Source organism: Leptonychotes weddellii, chromosome 12 (assembly GCF_054177405.1).
Source record: "Leptonychotes weddellii isolate Sample4059 chromosome 12, ASM5417740v2, whole genome shotgun sequence".
In the NCBI taxonomy this organism is placed as follows: domain Eukaryota; kingdom Metazoa; phylum Chordata; class Mammalia; order Carnivora; family Phocidae; genus Leptonychotes; species Leptonychotes weddellii.
The window spans coordinates 14,402,805-14,419,545 of record NC_138380.1 but is presented as its reverse complement, the minus strand read 5'-3'; the positions used below and the strand labels follow the sequence as shown (position 1 = coordinate 14,419,545).

The 16,741-nt window shown below is 45.2% G+C and overlaps 1 protein-coding gene across 2 annotated transcripts in view; it reads right to left on the bottom strand.

The window, feature by feature from the left end:
* PTN (pleiotrophin) overlaps window positions 1-16,517 on the bottom strand; it is an 88,848-nt gene extending 72,331 nt beyond the window's left edge. The window contains exon 1 of one of the 2 annotated variants that reach the window (XM_081800031.1): window positions 16,264-16,517. The gene's annotated coding sequence lies outside the window, so the exon portion shown is untranslated. The remainder of the gene's footprint in view (window positions 1-16,263) is intronic. The other variant, XM_081800030.1, reaches the window with a different exon arrangement.
* Between the last annotated feature and the right edge of the window lie 224 nt (window positions 16,518-16,741).

The following is a 16,741-nucleotide window of genomic DNA, read 5'->3' as shown; positions in this document are numbered from 1 at the left end:
CAATTTTAAGTATAATATATGCAGGGCTAAATGGCTTTCTTTGAAAATCTCTTGTCTAATCTCTATCCCCAGGCCATTTCCTGCCTCTTCTGACTCAAACTGGATTGGAAACCAGACAACTGTGACTTTCTGAGCTTTCTTTTCTTTTAGCAAAGGTGCAAAAATTATTTGTAAAGCAGAAAAACGACAATGATCCATTTACCTCCACTCTGCCCTCGCCGTGAAGAAGAGCCCCGGGGTTGGGTGAAGAAAACGCCAGAAAGGAAGGGAGAGTGCTCCTACCGCCGCAGGCTGTGCGGAGGAAGGGGTGCTGAGTGAGGCCAGCGAAGCAGCCATCTTGGTACAACACATCCTCCCCCAGGAGCCCTTTCAGCAAAGAACACAAGAACCTTTCTCCCTTTGACGGCCTGGCTCTTGTTTTTCTCCACATATTTTCATCAAAATTTGTTGATGCGCAACAGTCTGGCTTTCGCGGTTCTTCTGCTATCGCGTATCGGGCTCACCTCTTTCTTCCACTGGCTGCTCAAGTGAGGACTCTCCCATGACAGGCACGAGGTGATCCATTTGAGGAAAGGAAAATGAGCGGTTTCAGGGAAAGAGTGGGCATCTCGGTATGAGTGACTGGTGCTCATCTCAACGGTGGTTACTTGAATTACAGAAGGCTCCCGGATAACAACCGATCTCTTTTAGAAGATGTGGCTTCAAACCCATTCCGTGTGAAATGCCTAGGCCTGATTACAGAGCCTTCTCGAAAGCCGACGCATCCAAGGAAGATTTAAAGCGAGGAGCAAAGGAATCAAAAATATTCCCCAGAAAATAAAATTGTTAATGGGGTCTTATCTCATTGTAGCTAGAGTGTGTTGCAAGATCTCCTGGGGGCAGAAGGTACAGCAAGGAGCCTGGTTACCGCTGACCCCGTGGGGACACGCCTGGAGCTCGAGCTCATCAAAAGGCCTCCCCAGACACTGAGGAGGCCCACAAAATTCAGAGAGACCTGGGACACAAGGGTCCAGCTCATGCTCGGGTCTGGGGGTAATCCCATCTTGCCATATTTTCTTCAGACCCAGGACATCCACCTCTTCTCCCAAATCAGCCCTTTCTCTAGATGTCTTCTTTCTGTCCATGGCACCAGAATTCTCCCAAACTGGTCAGCTTCAATGTCCCATTTTCCAATCACCCTTCAAATACCCACCTTCCAACCTAACATCTAGACTTCAGATCGCTTTTCTTGTCTCCAGAAAGGATCCCTCCCAAGTACCTCGTTACACCAAGGCATCAGAAATGCATTCATTCGGTATTGTGCCCAAGCACTGGGCAAAGAGCTCCACAGATAAGTAAGGAAGGGACAGTCATTTAAAGTAACTGTTCAAGAATTAACTCAGGATTCACACTGTTTTCTCTATCTAGAACGCCCCCTTCCTTATCTTCTTCAAGCTTTAAACACAAGTTAGGAGACGTGATCTCCTAGAAGCCTGCTTTGAATCCACCCCCAGTGGACTTAGGTGTCTCTCCTACGGACTTTCAGAAGTGCGGATCTAGATCACTGCACGGGCACTCCACTGATGTGCGTGCCTGTCCCCCAGCCAGACTGTGGGATGTAAAGACAGAGACGGGGCTGTATTCATCTCTGCATTCCTAGCACTTAACGTAGAGCTCAGCACACGGTGTTCATTGCATGTTTTTGAATCAATGAATGAAAACTAGAAATCATAGAAAGTTGGGGAACAGAAAAAGAAGTATTCATTTCAACTGGGGCAGTAAAGACAATTTTCATGGAGGAGATGGTATTTAAGCAAAGCGCTGAAGCATGAACAGGATTTCCAGAATGTGAAAGGATCAAGGGCTTGAGGGGGAGGGCTGGTATGCAGAGGATTATTTTTTAAAACCTAACAGATTCTCTCCACCTCTAATCTATTACTTTTCTAAAAATCATCTTTCTTATACTTCACCACTTTTTTTTCCCCCCTTCCTTACTGGTGGACAACCTTCAGTGATTCCTTTCTGTCTAACACAGTGCAATTCAAGCACGTTAGCTTGCATTCAGGGGTCTTACTCTTGCTGTCCTATGCTTTTTTTCTGCTAACTTTGGTCCTCTGGCCACCTACTGTGTGCACACATCGGGCCCGTCTGCAATCAGTCCCCTGTATCTTGATTTTGCCATCTCCTTGGCTGTCCCCTTTCTTCACCCCTCACCTGGATGCTTCCCCGCCCCACCCTTCGCCCACTCTCAACAGCACTCTGTCTTTGCAAATCCTACCTCCTCATGTGATCCCCCTTTGCCGCTCCAGACCAGAACACTTTCTTCCTCTAGGTAACTTGATCGAACTATTCTTTTACCAATTCATCATATGCTATACTGTATAGTTTTCTAACTACAAGTCCACTGTGTCCCTCTTAGGAGGACCCAGACAAGGGACCTACAGGCTAAGATAATGGATGGTGTCCCTCTGTAACATGCACAGTGTCTCAGACAAATACTCTACTGGCTAAAAATTCTCACTGAATTAAATACTCCTCTAAGGATCTACGAGGGGTCCGTAATTCAGGCAGATACCTTCTTATTCAGCTACCAGTGGATAGGGTGCTTATGACAGAAAATTTAATGAGAATAAAATTCTATTATTCGTTTGTTACGAAATGACTAACTCTGCCTCTGTTACGAAATAAAAACTTCCCACTTCTCTCTTTTGTTGATAAAATTACAGTCACAGTTACTCTTACCTTGTCTACACAGCCAAGGTAATGCCTTTTTTTTCTTCATACTGGGTGACTAGCCCTTTAAGACAGGTGCACCCTTCCCACTGTTTTCACGCCAGCCCTTGTAACTGTGGGACTCCTTCACGCTCTTCAGCCTCCCAGGCTTTGCCTCGAGTCAAACCACATCAATACCAGTCTCAGACCTAATCGTGAAAGACATCGGGAGGCAGAGGGCTCAACACTTCATCCCACACAACAGGCTGTGGGGCATGGAGAATCCATAGCCTAACCTTTCCCAGCCTCTGTCCATCTGGGCCCCACTGTTGGATGTCCAGGCTTGACAGGGAATGCTTACCAATGGGGAACTGTAGCAGGATTTTTTTCCCCCATCCTTTGGTCCCTATTGTGTGTTCAGCTGCTGGAGCTAGCTGCTAATCAAAGCCAGAGGCTCTCATACACAAACACAGCATTGTGGCCTCCCCAGGGCTGGAACACAGCAATCCAACAAACAATTTAGTCAGGTGATAGCAGGCCCAGACAGAGCATCTCCCGGACACCCTCCTGCCTGTGTTCCCCTGTCCCTTCCTCGGCACAAGCCCCTTGAACCACCAGGCCAGGCCAAGTGATGCTTGAGGAGACAATGGAAAATGAACCAATACATGACAATATGCAGCCGAAGAGGTCTAGCCTAATGACAGACTTCTTTGTCCAAGGGAGGGTATTCTCCCGATCGGGGGGAGGTAGAAATAAATTACACAGTACAAGACCTTATTTCTAGACCCTGGCCAGGGGAAAGAAGGGAATACTGAGCCAAAACCTCTTCAGATACTCACGGGACCCTTGTCATGGACCAGGGGGAGGGAGGTAGAACAGCATGCTGCTTAAGAGCCCTGTGGTCAGAACTATTTGGACTACAATCTTAATTCTACCTCTCACTAGCCTGTGATCTTGGACAAGTTACTTAACGATCCTGAGACTCTTTCCTCATTTTTAAACTAAGAAGGAAAACGGTCTTTCTCCCACGGGGTTGTTGGGAGTTTTTAATCTGGAACTGAATGTAAAGTTCTAGCACTGTGTCCTACACGTAGAAAGCACCCGGCAAAACATTAGATAGCATTGTTCGAGCTGGTGGATGGTGCTCAGAAGGGAAAAAGGGGCGGAAGTCACACAAAGAGTGAGCAACGTCTGCAACTTCTAGAAGTCGCTGATGGTGAGGGACAAAGTCTGGCCCTGGAAGTTCCCAGAAACAGCACCTCAGAGGTGCTGGCAGGTCCTGAACTTGATCGACTGCCCTGTGCGCCCAGAGCACAGCAAGGGAAGCGAGGGATGCCAATGGCCGGCATGAAGTCTGGATAAAAAGATGCCTCATCAAACAGCAGAAGGCAGGCCTCTGGGTGTCTGAACAGTGATAGTGGAAATATCCCTGAGTATGAAGGATCGAGGGGAAAAGAAAAGCTGGAGATGCCAAGGAAAACGATTGCTCAGGTCACAATTTGCGGCTAGGGCAGCCAAGTAATATTAAATCTTGCCAGGGTTGGCGGGGGGAAACCAGTGGGGATGGGAGGTGGGGGGTAGAAACTAGGTAAAATGTTATCCTAATTCTATGCAGCAACAAATGTGAATTGAGTACCTGGCTCTATGCCAGTTGCTATTTGGGCAGTGATGAAGAGAAAGAACTAGAAATGATTACCAAGCAATAGAGTTTTAGAAAGATGAGATTCAGTGACAAGACACATGACCACTGAAACTCAGAATTAATATAATGATTTCCATTAAATACAAAGGACCAACGATCCAAAATGATTTAACAACTGAAGCATCTTCAGAGGCTCCTGAACGCCTCAATCGGTTAAGCGTCCGACTCTTGATTTCAGCTCAGGCCATAATCTCAGGGTCATGAGATCGAATCCCACGTCGGGCTCCATGCTCAGCAGGGAGTCTGCTTGGGATTCTCTCTCTCCCTCTGCCCCCACCTCCCCATTCGTGCACACCTGCACACATGCCCTCTCTATATAACAAAAAATAAAAGCTTTTAAAAAAATGGAAGCATCTTCATGTGGAGATCAACAAATGGAAATAGTATCAGATGTTATCTTGAGGAACAGGTCCTAAGATCTGCAGATTTGTTTCAAGAAACACCAGTCAATATTTGTATGTCTTACCCTTTCTAGTATGTACCTCAAGTGTCCTTCCTTGGAGCCTTACTAACTGGTCTGTACTTCACTGCCCTGTTTGTTACCTCTTCCAACTCAGAGGTTCCTGGCCTCTCTGCAGGTCTCACGGATATCCCAACCCCACTGCAGCATGATGAGTCATAACAGATACAAATATTTAACACTCTCAAGGGACAGAGTGTGATTTTGTTAAAATTGCACCAAGAATAGAGATAAGCAATCCCTTATCACTCTGGAGTCCATCCCCTTTTGAGAAAAACAGCCTCTAATACTTAGGTTGATCTTCTTCACCAAAGATATATTTAAAATCACGGTACGAAGAGTAGTTACACTTTCCCCCGATTCTGTATTGGTTTTCAAATGTTGCTTAGGTTCTAATGGATGATAATAATCTGGGCCACACCTTGGTGTGAACTTGGAAATCAGATAAGGAAGAGGTCAGTTGGAGGAGGGAAGAAGACAAGGGCATACCAATTTGTTCTTCAACATACTATTGGACTTTTTAACAGAAAGGGCCAAGCCTAAACTTTTTCTAATTTAAACAAGATACTTAACATTACCCATTACAGCTGATAAATGGATGGCAAGGTACAAAGCCAACCCAGGAAGCTCATTGGCATGTGTGCAGCCAAAGCCGTGGGCCTGGAGGATCCTGCTGTGCTCCAGGGCATGAAAGGGAGCCTCTCTGTCTCCTCCTTGATCCCCTTTCAGGATCCCTCCTGAGGGTGGAGAACACATGGATGGAGACAATGGGCTAGAGGACGTGCACCTTCATGGAAGAGTTGGCTCCAGCGACCAAATCGTCTACCTCTCGGTCTTGCACCCAAGATTGTTCAGGTCCTAATTGAGACACTGGAATTGCTGCTACTGTTTTTGTCTTTCAAAAGCTTCCTCTGAGAAGAACAAAGAGGGGCCACGGTTGCTCCACAAGAGCTTGACTTCATGGTGTCTTTATACCAAGAGGCATCAAGAGCCCAGGAGATTGGGAAGGCAAACAAGACCAATCCAGCCCAGAGAAGTCTCCTAACAAACCCCACCAGAGCCAGTGGGCTCACTGGTTCCTCCACAGTGGAGGAAACCTCAACTCTATCTAATAGAATTTTCTGGGAGGCCTGAAGTTCCTCTCCCCAAGCACAGGGCTTCCGACTATCAGGTTTGGGGATGTTTTCCCTAAAATCTCAAACCAAGTCCACTTCCATTTCTTTTGTCTACTGGTTCTGCTGCCTTTGAAGTTAACCACTCTCATTTTAACCACTTGCAAGAGCACATCACTGGATGAGACGTGAGACACCCAGAGTTAGGCTGCCTTTTGGAAACATGGATCTATTTTGAGAGAAATTTGTTAGAAATCCACCTCTACCCACTAACTCCTGCTGAATTATTCTGATCTACTTCTCCAAACCAAATTCATTTATGACAGCCTTGAAGTTACATCTCCAAATCCCCAGATATCACATATCAGAGGGCAAACTCTGTGATCCCTGTCAGACTAAAACCGCCATTTAAAAAAGGCTAAAAATCATTTCAGGCTCAAGTTGGTGGGAATCCCAATACTGACATAGACAATCAAAGCGTTTAACTACTGCCTGTCCTCTCCGATCAGGAATGTGGTTGTCAAACGCCAATTTGATCTGACTCACTTTCAACTAGAGCCAATTTGTACCTTAGTCATTCCAAGTAACAACAGAGCAAATAAACAACTCCCCACTGGGTGCCAACGCATCAAAGAGCCGCAGGCTTCAAAAGGTTTGCTGCCCCCGCAGGTTACCCACCTGCAGTGCTTTGGGCCCAGAGGGTGCCTAGCCTCCTGGGAGTGGCTAAAGGGGTTAGATGGGCCCTGGGCAAGATCAGGCAGCTGTGGCTTCCCTGGGGACACTTTTACACCACCTCCCCCTCCCCCCGCAAACACACACATGTATCTGGAAGGGTCCTCAAGGATAAGAATGGAAGATACTGTTTACTCAGCTTGACCTTTAATTGGCATACACTAAATTCCACAGGATTGCTAAATTCCACGGGATTGCTAAATTCCACGGGATTGCTAAATTCCACGGGATTGCTAAATTCCACGGGATTACGTGTTCTTGGTTAAGCAGTACATCCTTTGCTGGGACAAAGATTTTGTTTGTTTGCTTCCAGGGATTATATTTGTTTTCATTTTTCTACTTCCAACTTTATTAGGAGACTCTGTAATAGTAATTGACTAGGCTTTTTTTTTAGGATTCAAAGTTCCCAATGTCAAGCTAAATAAATTGAATTTCCATCTTAATTGGCCTATTTAGTAAAAAACAAATGCACATGAATGTGTGTAAAGCTATTAAAAATATAGCATGCATTAATTATGTTGGTTTTTGAAAGACATATCATTATTCACTCAACTACTTTTTAAATAGTAGATCAGTAGATCTAAAACTGTAGATGTAGGTCAGAGATATCAGTAGATCCTAAAACTGTAGATGTCAGAGAGATCAGTAGATCCTAAAACTGTAGATGTCAGAGATATCAGTAGATCCTAAAACTGTAGATGTGTATCAGAGTGTTAATAGCAGTATCTGTTTGGAGCAAGACTGAGTTTTTCTTCTTTATAGTTTTTAAAACTTTGAGCATCTTATACCATGAACACATATTTTTTCTAGGATGAGGAAAAAATGATGTTTGTTTCAGGTATATATTTCTGTTTTTCTAATAACAAATATAATAATGAAAAAACCTTTATTATTTTTCATATGATTAAAGTGAAGCCACCTTTTCACAAGTTTCACATGCATGGAGCTATATTTGAGATTCTGAATATTGCCAAAGACATTGAATTTAATGTTAAATGTATGTTGTAAATTAAAAAAGAGGATAGGAATAAAGGCTCTTGTTACAAAATTTAAGTATCTAAATTTGTTAAAATAATCTAATAAACTACCTGCTTCCCTTCCTAGAACAGTTCAGTCTTCCTCAGTTATACCCCTTGGACCACATCCACAGAAATACATTGCACAGAGAAGGCAACATTTTTTTTTTTTTGTAGAAAATATTTTTTGAACAACAAAATTGACCCTTGCCTAAGATTCTCCAAAGCTGCAGGGTATTTCTTTTAAGCTAAAGATCCCACTTCAGGCTTAACATGGACGCCCCATAGGACCAGCTTGCACGTACCCACTTACAGCCCCTATGGTGTTCTTAGGATCTCAAATGAAGACCACTATCTGTCAAAACCTCAGGGATGATCCTTGGATATTATGGGCAAGAATCCCAGGGCTAGGTTTAGAAAAGGCTACATTATTAGCAAACAAGGAAGGCCGGTGTGAAAATATCGTTTGAAAATTGTGTGTGGTCTCCATTTGTTTCAGCTTGAGTGAAGATTTTCTGTTACCCAAGAATGGTACTGAGATATGTTCCTTATTGCTTAAACCTGGCTCTGAGGCAAAAATCTCTGGCTCCTTCTCTGGGGAGCCTAGCGTCTTCTTGGAAGTCACAAAGATGGAGGACACCTGCTCGACTTTCATTACAGTATGGAAGGGACAATCAAAGAGAATCCTACTCAAAACCTAAAGAAGAGAATATTCTAGCACCAAGAAAACAAATGATATTATATCCTTTTCATACTAAGAGTGAAGTTTCCTAAACACGTCTCACTAGCTTTTAAGGCCAATTAAGGCAGCAGGATTTGGATCACTTGTCCACTCCAGGGAAAGCACTGGAAGGAGATACTTGTACATACCTGGCAGGGAGGCCTCTTACTCTAAGGGTCTTCAGCTGAGGCAAGTAGGAATTCAGATGGTGATTGCGCTTTTATAAACAACCAAACACTGTAAATATTTGGACATGAAGTATAGGCATGAGCAGCTTTTGCATGTAGCAAGAAGGGTTATTGCCCATGACCCTCAATGTTTGTATTAAGCTGTGAATGTCATGACCGGAGAGTTCTGATCCCTCTCCCATTCTCTCAAGTTCGTTCATCTCCACCCTGGTGGCCGGCTACTCAAAGTCAGGTCCCCGGGCCAGCAGCTGGCTATTGCTATCGCTGTAGGAGACGTGCAGGCTCTAAGAGTCTGCCGAACGCCTGCTAAACCACAGTCTGCATTTTGGCAAGATCTCCAGGGGACTGAAATGCCCGTGAAAGTGTGAGGAGCGCCTGCTACAGTGTAAACAGTGTTGCTATTCAATTGCAAAGACTAAATTTAGCAAGCATAACCGATTGAAAAATTTGGTATGTCTCCTTGACAACTCTTAGGAAGAACTATAATATAATATTTAGTAAAAGAATGCAAAACCATTTTAGTTTAGCATTTTTTTTTAGGATTGTCTTGGGTTTTTTTTCTCCCCCCCCCACTCCGACTCAGATTTTCGTTTCTTCATACCCTTCACACATCTCTCCTCCTACTCACTTCAACCGGTCAAACTTACCTTCGGGCACCTTAAGCCATCTCTAGGCATCCTCAGAAAGTGACAATGACAAGCAGCAGAATCAGGGGAAAAGAAAGAACTGGCCCCACTGATTTTATTACGAACCGCTCACATCTAGCGTAAGAGTTTACAGTTTATGAACGCCGGATTGTCACAATGTACCTTTATCACCGAAGGCAAAGCAAGTGATACCATCACCATCCTCACCGACACCTGACGGCTAAAAAATCCTGAGGTTACATGAGATTCCATGACACACGCACCATCCCACACCGAACAACAGGCAGAACTGCAAGGAAACCATGTGGGTTTCTGCAGCTTCACCTGGACTCCTTCCTCTGAGCTCACGCTTCCTTGATGGCAGCAGGAGTCAGGGAGAATGCGGTTATGGGCATCCCCAGTGTCAGCAATGGGATGGCTGCATTGGACTGGGGGGTGCCCTGAAAGCACAATGCTCTCCTAGATGCTACAAGAAAGGCCACGGTCAGCAGAAGCCTGATTTGGAGACCCCAGGCCTTAAGCATGACCACACGTTGTAGGTTTCTTTTCAGAGGAAGGGAATTTGGGAGCTGCCTTTGCAGAGAATGAGCTGAGAGTGTGGAGAGCAGCAGAAGGGTCTCACCCAGGTTTCCGTCTGCCTATTTGAGAACCCAACTGGGCCTGAGAAATAAAAGCCGTGGGAGAGCGCGGTGTCATTGGGCACAGTGTCATTGTGTCCCCCCCGTAATTAACACCTTCATCACCCTCATCCAACACTCCCTAGCTATCAGACTCTGGGTTCAGTCCTTCATGTTCATTTTCTAGATTAATAGTCATGGCAATCCTACAAGGGACATATTTGTGCTCTCATTAAAATGAGACCAGGCAATTGAAGAAAAACCACAGTATCTGCTGATGGTCACAGAGCTAGTAGTAAGTATTTCTGTGGTTTCTACCTTGATTTCCTTGACCTTGGAGCTCAAATATGGGAGTGTTAGAGCTAATATGTCTACTGCATCACTAGCATCCAGGTGGCCTGTCACATGTCCGGGTTCCTTGATTCCACCCCTTTAAGTCAGAATCTGTAGGGATGGGCCCCAGGCATCTGGAAGCTAGGACAGGACTCTAGTTATTCTGATAAGCACTGAAGACAAGGAACCACTACCCTAGGTTATTTGGCCTCGTACTATATATACTTTGGAGTTTAGGTTTGATGTAAGAGGCAACTGGGACATGAAAATTAATTAGCCAAAGGAAGAAATGGCATTATGTTACAGACGAGAAGAAAATACCCAAAGTAGGAATTTTAAAACCTTTATTTTTATTTAAGATTTATTTGTCAGAGAGAGAGAGCATGAGCAGGGGGAGAGGCAGAGGGAGAGGGAGAAGCAGGCTCCCCGCTGAGCAGGGAGCCCCATGCGGGACGTCAATCCCAAGACCCTGGGATCATGACCTGAGCCAAAGGCAGATGCTTAACGACTGAGCCAACCAGGCACCCCAAAATCTTTGTTTTAATACGTTCATGGCACTTACTGAGAGGTCACCTTAACCTCTCTAAGCTTAACTGTATCCGTTTGGGAAAAAAAAAAAAATCTCTCTCAGCCTACCTAACTAGAATTGTTACAAAAATATAAAAAAATAAATGTAAAAAGCCCTGAAAAGCAAATGTTTTATAGCCACATTGGAGTTATGATGAAAATAAGTCTTCAAGTGATTAGTCTTATAGCTTTGAATTACATGGTGTGTTAAAGAAGAGATAAGTCAGATTTCTCTCCCCATTATGGAGGTAGCCATGAGTCAGAGACCATTCAAGGTTTGGGCATAAAGTGGACGAGGGGGAGTATGATTAGGAAGACAGGTCAGAGAACTGGCAGGCTTAGATGACCCTTGGAATGAAGGAGGTGAAGAAATGAGAGATGGAGAGGCTTTTTATAGAGGTTCGAGGCTGAGAATGGGGGTGCTCAGATTTAAATAAGAAATTGGCACCAGGTGATGTTTAGAGGGATTATGTATAGAGAACAGATCATCAAGGTCTTTGGAGCATGAGAGGCAGAGAGAATGGTATTGAGTCATTTATTTTTCTCACTCATTTCCCAGACATTATTGGTCATTTTCAATGGTCTGGTGCTAAATATTCTAGGGTTCTTGAGATGAATGGGAGAGAGTCCCTGGCGTTAAGGGTGCATGGTGTGGGTGGGGTGGAGCTTGTGGTAATGGTGAGTAACTATGACAGGGGAAAGATGAGCTCCTCCAGGGTCAACCCTGCTGGGAAAAGCAAGAGTTAAAGTCACTTGAAGGGGAGAAGAGAAGAGCAGGGCAGAATCAGAGCTCCACCTAGAGGACAGATTTGCCTGGGAAACCCTCCTTGGGTGCCTTCAACCTCTGACTCACAGTTTCATCCAAATTCCACAGCTAACAGGGAGGATTTGCTTTCTTTTCCTCCATGCATAGATTTCCACTGAAGGACAGTCATCTCACGTCCGGTATATATTTTCCTGAAGAGGCCATCTACGGTGATGCGTCAAGTCTTTAATATTATATTTATTCCAAATAACTCCGAGTGAATTCTCAGATGTCACTTTCACTTATTTCCTATCTGCCTTATCACATGGCCAATGTGAAATGAAACCACAAAGGAATCGAGAGTTCAATTTCTCTTCCAGAACAAATGGCAATGAAGTAACCGAAAGACAGTGATGATTCTGAAATAAATATTATCACCTTCTCCGTTCAGCCTTTTTGAGTTAAAGTTCCTTTTTTCTCATTAAAATGTTTTTTTTTAATCACTTTTTTGCTGGAACTGCTTAGGACAAAAACTTTGTATGTACATATCTTACTGTAACTTGTGTTGTAGTTATTTTAATGGTATTCACACATACACTGAGTGGCCCATAAGCATTGCTGAGGGAGGACCTGGGGGGATGGAGGTGAGTAATCCTGGCTCCACTGAAGTTGAGAAACTAGAGGAAAATGAAGCCAACACCTCTCATAGTGATGAAAGCATAAACTGATCCTAGCCAGGGTCTTAATCAAAAGGGAAACAATCCAGGGTAGTCCACAGAGAGCACACTGGACCAATAACCAGATTTCAGTGAACCAGGTCAGAAAAATGTGAAAATTTCAGCTAAAAAAAGCCCAGCCTTCCATGAATCCCAAGATATGGGCAACCCTTCCCGATACATAGGTACATGAAGGTGTATACACCACCACAGATATGGCAAAGGAATTGGGCAAGACACCCTGGGACTTGTTAAATGGGAAATGATGGCACTGGATGAATAGAAGGGAGTAATGAGAGCCAGACGAGGGGGATAGGGAAGTGTTAAAGTTGGAAGAAGTGGAAACAAAAGGTTAGGAATACAGCATGCTATTTGCCTTTTAAGTGACATTTTGGTTTGTACTAAGCACATTTCTTAGAATTAAGAGTCAGTTACGATGACTCACTTCTTTCAAGATTCATATACAAAATTTGACTTTTTTTTTTTTTTTTTACTAAGTATGATGTTTAGGAATCTAAGAATTCTGCTTTTAGGAAATACATCATGATGATTTTTTTTTTTTTTGATATGTCACTTCACCTAAACCCACTGTGAAGAAATGGTTAAAAAAACAAATCCCAGAAGAAATTAAATTTTATTTCTCAAACTATCTCAAGCATCAACTATTTACTGTATTCTTTGCCTATGCTGAAGAAATAGGGATTCGTGGCAAATGTGATCTACATAATCGAATCCACAATGTTACCATAAATATAACACCCTCTGATGATGTCACATTATAGCTACTCTTTTAAACCGCAGACACTTTAACTTTTTTTTTTTTTACCAAATATTAAAACAGGGCAGAACGAAAGCCTTGTTATATTTGACAACCTAGGAAGATCGTATGACACTGAGAACTCTGCCACATATGAGACTGGCATGAAGTGGGTGGAAAAATGGCTCGATGGATGGAAACTTGAATTGGCCATAAACATCAGGAATGAAGAAACTTTCCAGAGTCAGGCTGTGGCCCAAATCCCACTCAGGCCAGTTGGCTCTGGATCGAAAAAAGCCGGCCCAGCTCATAAAGAGAAGATCCGTATCTGAATATTACCTTACACAGAGCAAAGGCATGGCCTTGTGCCAAGAGGAGACAGAAGTGCTTCTGATTATTCATTAGAACGGCAGCCTTAACCTTTTAAAGGAGCCCCATTCAGCATCCCAGCAATGGAAGGGCACAGAGCCTGGACTCCCCGTAGGGCTCCAGAGTAAGCCACACCTTAAACTAGACTCCAAGGCACTCAGGTGTAGACCATGCTTGCTCTCTGATCCCCCTGGGTGCTCTCAATGTGGATATTACCTTCAGGAGAGAAGTCAAGGACCACTCCCCAAAGCCCTACGCCACCATATTAAAAGCAGGAGTGGAGAACTTTTATACTCTGAATTTTGACTTCTGGCCTTCGATCTGCCGTTAGCTAACCACACAGACCATTTAACTCAGTCTCCTGAGAAAATTTGAAGAGTGATTAAAAAAAAAAACCAAACCCAAAAAAAACACCACATGTGAGAAAGGATCAGAATCCACATGAGAGGTCATTTAAATGAGAAAGCGAGAGTATCTTTAAAGGGGGGAAAAAAAGCATCTAAACCTAAAATATTTCATTTCTAAGATTGATTTTATTGATAAAAGGGATTAAACTATTTGGGGACCTTATTTCTCTCAGGTTATTTCCAAAGATCAAGTTTCGTGAAAAATTCAAACAAGGCAACTGGCTTTACTAGAGAAAAAAAATGCCCATTTAAAAAAAAAAAAAAGTGTGTCCTGCTACATATTGCTGTATGTAAAGACCAAATGAGGTGCACTGAAGCTCTCAATAAATGTGCAAATTTATTACTCCAAATATCATGCAAAGAGGTCTAGGAAACCACAGAACTATGTATTATGATATAATATATATTATATGTACTGTTAAATTATCCTCATTCTCTGTAATACCTCATTTAAACATCAGGTAATACAAGTTATATATTAACAGGATGTTAATTGGGCATTAACACTGCTCCCTCTTCAAAAATACAACGCGGGGAGCCTGGCGGTGCAATCCGCTAAGCGACCCCACCTGGTTTCAGCTCAGGTCCTGATCTCAGGATCGTGGGAATGAGCCCTGCGTGGGACTCTGTGCTCAGTGCGAAGTCGGCTTAAGACTCTCTCCCTCTGCCCTTTGCACGCGCTCTTTCCCTTTCTCAAATAAATCAATCTTTAAAACAAAGAAAATACAATGCAGTTGTATCCCCACGTGACCAGCTGAAAGAGAGCACCTACTGTGGTCCTGTATGGCTTCAGGTGGGCACTCCTCACAGATCTCACTCATGAGAAGAAAACTGTCCTAAAGGGAGCCTGGGAACAGTAGGGATGGGGGGGGGGGTGGAGATTACCTTCTAAAGATGTAAAGCACAGTTAGAGAACTCACAGCACAAAAGTTTCTTAAAGCACAGAATAATGGAAGTAGGGTATTGTTGTTGTTTAAATAAGAAAAAAATCTGCTCTAGTTTCAATGAGAAAGTACGAGTATCTTCACTCTAAAGGAACCCATAGCCCAAAAGGGGAAAAGAGCTAATACCCGCTCTAATTTCCTTTGAATTTAACTGGACTGTGAGTGTTTTTTAATGATTTGGTCTTTAAAGTGCATAATTTACTTAAAAAGGCACATAATGAAGATGGAAAATGCATGCTTTATTTTGTGCTGGGAGACACTTCTTTTGTTTCGCTATCAATACCTTGAAATATCTCCACATATCAATTAGTCCCCAGTAATCAAGGGGCTAAATGGGCTCTACTGTTTCATCAGCTTCACATTTGCCTGGAATCATGAAACTGCTTCCTTATGTTACTAGTCCAAAAGCTCTTCTTGGTAGCTCCTCAACCTCCTCCCAGGCCCTTGCTCCCACACTCACAGGCACACACCACCTTTCTCAAGCTGCTAAAACAACATGCCCACCCAGACGAAAGATGCTCAGAGGGAAACTTTGATGTCCCGCCCATTGTTGATTCTCCCTCATCTGCCTCCTCTCCGCTCCCCATGCCACTCCTATTTTTTTCAATGTATCCCCAAACTTACAAAGCAGCTGTTAACATAGATAAAAGGAGTTAACAGCAAAGTGTGTATAAACTAGAGGTGTGTGTTCTGTGTGTTTTTGTTAAGGAGAAAGAGGTGTGTCTGTGTGTGTGTGTGTTCAAGACAGGAAGTTTGAGGTTTTGCATGGGAAGGAGGAAAGGAGGTGAGTACGTTCCTTGCTTTAAAAACGTTAATTTCTTAGAAACTAAGTATCCGGCAAATTAGTAATAAACATACCCCACCCTTATGTACGTGAGCTGCAAAGTTCAAGTGCCTGCGTCCAGGGCGGTGATTAAAGGTAGCCTTCAAATGAGGAGACGGGTTTAAGGTGTGTCTTTTAAACTTTGGATGTGACCCTTTCTAGAGCCCCTCCCGGGCTGGCGGGCAAGACCAGGAGTGTCGCGGCTCCGTGCGGGATTCTCGCTGTCCCCCGGCCCTGGGAGGAGCAGCCCCCCGCAGAGAACCCACAGGAGCCAGCGCGGAGGCCGCCGCTGGCAAGCCCAGGTGCAGGCGGAGACGCGGGGAAAGGCCGGGACCCCGAGCCCCGCCGGCTCAGGCGCCGCAGACACACCTCCCAAGGCAGGTTTTTACAAAGCGCGAAGCCCCGGCGTGGTGTCCCGCTGCAAGCAGGCGCGCGGTGCACAGGCATGCAAGGCAGGACCCAAGCTGCTTTCCTCCCACTCACCTACCCGCACCCTGACTCCCAGACCCGACCCCCCTGCCCCCGCCTCCCCGGCCAGCTATGCCTCAGTTGGCCTCCGGAGCAAATCCGTTTTGGAGGCAGCCCCCTCGCAGGGACTACCAGGCAGCCTCTCTGCCACTCGTCCCGCCATCAGCGGCTGGCACCCGGACAAGTGGGCGAGGGTAAAGGAAAGTCGCCCGGGGCCGCCGCCGAGAATCGCGCTGCTTCCCACTTACTTGGAGTTGCAAACGCCGCACGCGCTCGGGCTGCCTTTGTTGAACGCGGCGAGGCTCTGCGCTCGGTCGGGTGCCGGGTGGCCGCTGGCTGCGCCCTCGCTGCCGGACGCTGACGGCCCGGGCTCCCGCTCCCCTGTGCCCGCTTCGGCTCGTCCTCCGCGCGGCGGCTCCCTCGGCGGAATTTGGGACGGGCAGGCGGGGAACCCGATCCAGCCTCGGCCTCCGCTGCGCCCTGCCGGGGAGGGAACGGAAGGGAAATGGAGAAGGGGAGGGATGAGCGGAGCGGGCAGGGCGAGGACGCGGGCTGGGCGAGGGAGGGAGCGCGCCTTTCCCTCGCGTGCTGATTGGGAAGCTCATTAAAGGCAGGAGTCTCCAGGGCCGCTCTCTCCCCGCAGGAGCGAGCACACGGGTTTGAACCAAGAGGCCCGGAGATGAAACATTGTTTTGTTGGGAGCAGAGCCCCGCACAACCTTTCTTG